Raw genomic sequence first — 2,673 nt, 5'->3', positions numbered from 1 at the left:
GCCATGAATATGTAATATCTCTCCATTTATTTAGTTCTTCAATTTTTTTATAAGAATTTTGTAGTTTTCCTGATATAAACCTTGTATGTATCTTATTAGATATATACCTAAGTATTTTATTTTGGGGGTGCTAATGTAAATGGTATTGTGTTTTTTATTCCAAATTCCGCTTGTTCATTGCTGGTATATAGGAAATTGGTTGACTTTTGTATTTAACCTTGTGTCCTGCAATCTTGCTATAATCACTTGTTAGTTTCAGGAGATTTTTTTTTCTTGTTGTGGATTCTTTCAGATTTTCCTCATAGATGATTATGTCATCTATGAACAAAGACAGTTTTATTTCTTCCTTTCCAATCTGCACATTATTTCCTTTTCTTGTCTTATTGCATTAGCTAGGACTTCCAGTATGATGTCCAAAAGCAATGGTGAAAGGGGGCATTACATTATAACTAATCCAATCTATTCTCAACACTTATAATAACAAAATAATCTTAATTTCTCGCTCTAATCCCTTATGTTGTTGCTCTCATTCATTTCACTTATGTGAGTATACACAAGTATATGTATAGACTTAAGATATACACATAAACATAAAAAATGTAATATATGGTTGCTATTATTTTGAATAAAGTGTTATCTGTTTAATCAATGAAGAATAAGAAAAATAAAAGTTTTTATTTTTCTTATTCCTTCTTTGATGCTCTTCCTTTCCTTATGCAGATCCAAGTTTTTGATCTATATTATTTTCCTTCTCTCTAAATAACTTCTTTTAACTTTTCTTCCAAGGCAGCCCCTTGGCCACAAATTCCTTCAATTTTTATTTGTCTGAGAATGCTTTTATTTCTCCTTTACTTTTGAAGGATAATCTTGCAGGGTAAAAATTCTATGTTGGTGGTGTTTTCTCTCAACAGTTTTTCACTCCACTGTCTTCTCGCTTGCTTGGTTTCTGCAAAGAAGTTGAATGTGACTTAAGTCTTATTTTTGTTCTCCTATAGGTAAGGTGGTGTTTTCACTCTGGCTTCTTTCAGTATATTTTCCTATCTTTGATTTTTGTGTAGTTTGAACATGATATGCCCAGGTGTAGTTTTTGTTTGTTTGTTTGTTTTAGCATTTATCTTGCTCAGTGCTTTCTGAGCTTTCTGGATCTGTAGTTTGGTTTCTGACTTTAATTTGGGATAATTCTTGGTCATTATTTTTTCAAATATTTCTTTTTCTTTCTTTCTCTTTTTCTTCTCCTTCTGGTATTCCATTATGTATATGTTACACCTTTTGCAATTGTACTATGGTTCTTGGATATTCTGTCTTGTCTCTTTTTCCTGTCTTTATTTTCTTCACTTTTCTGTTTTGGAGGTTTCAGATGATACATCCTCAAGCTCAGAAATCTTTTCTTGAGCCATGTCTAGTCTACTAATAAGCCCATCTTCATTTCTGCTACAGTGCTTTTGATTCTTTCTTAGGACTATCATCTCTTTGCTTACATTGCCCTTGTGTTCTTGCATGTTGTCTATTTTATCCATTAGAGCTCTTAATATATTCATCATAGTTGTTTTAAACTCTCAGTCTGACGATTTCAAAATCCCTGCCAGGTCTCGTTTGGATGCTTGCTCTCTCTCTTCAAATTGTGTTTTTTGCCTTTTTAATATGACTTGCAATTTTTTTCTTGAAAGCTAGATATGATGTACTGGGTAAAATGAACTGCTCTAAATAGGCCTTTAGTAATGTGGGATGAGGGGTGTGTGTGTGTGTGTGTGTGTGTGTGTGTGTTTGCGTGTGTCAGAATTCTACAGTCCTACAATTAGGTACCAGTCTTTTAGTGAGCTTATGCTGGACTGTGAACTTCATGGAAAAAAATCTGCTTGTCAGGAGTTTTCTTCCCATTAGTTGGGAAAAGATGGGCTTGAAGTAGGTATTTCCCTTTCCCCAGGTCAGTTAGGCCCTGGTTAACCAGTTTCTCCTGAGGGCAGACTTTGTTAGGAAGAACAAGAGTGTTCTGGCTTACTTCAAAATGGTTCCTTTTTCTCTCCTGCCAGAAGCACTAGGAGATTTTCCTTCAATATTTACTGCGAAAACCTGATCAAGCTCCTGGAGGCAAAACTTACAAAAATGCATAGGCACCCCCAGGACTAATTCGTCCTGGGGTTTTTAACTCTACACTCAGCCTCTAGCAATTTGGCAGTTAGGCTTTAGGTTTCCCTTCCCTGACACTGCTTTCTCAAATCCACTGTCTCTGAGCCTACACAGCAGCAGGGATTGCCCAAAGACTGCACCCTTTGTGGCCTGACTGGCATATGAATTTAGTCCAAGTCCCAGGCTGAGTTTTGTCAGCTGGTGGTAGGGCTAGCCAGAACCTGGTTTCCAGGGGGAGGATTCCTCTCTGACCTGGCTGGTCTACATTCTCCTTCCATGGGAAGCAGCAGAATTCTGCCCTCTTTTGTGTTCCCCTTTGCCATAGCAGCCCTGAGTTCCAATGCAAAGTTCCACAATTCACTCTTCTTCCCTGGGTACAGTTTCTCTCTCCACTGTGTGTGCTGGTGCAGCACTTCTGGGGGATGGGGGAAGGGTGGCGTAGGCAATGCAGGATTGTCTTTTCTGCCCTCTTCTGTGCCTCTTTCTCGGATATAATATTGAAACCAGGTAGTATGATCACTCACCTGATTTTTCTTCGGAAGGTTG

The sequence above is a fragment of the Eulemur rufifrons genome, chromosome 7 (genome assembly GCF_041146395.1).
Source record: "Eulemur rufifrons isolate Redbay chromosome 7, OSU_ERuf_1, whole genome shotgun sequence".
NCBI classification, from domain to species: Eukaryota; Metazoa; Chordata; class Mammalia; order Primates; family Lemuridae; genus Eulemur; species Eulemur rufifrons.
Note: the sequence above shows the minus strand (reverse complement) of the source record.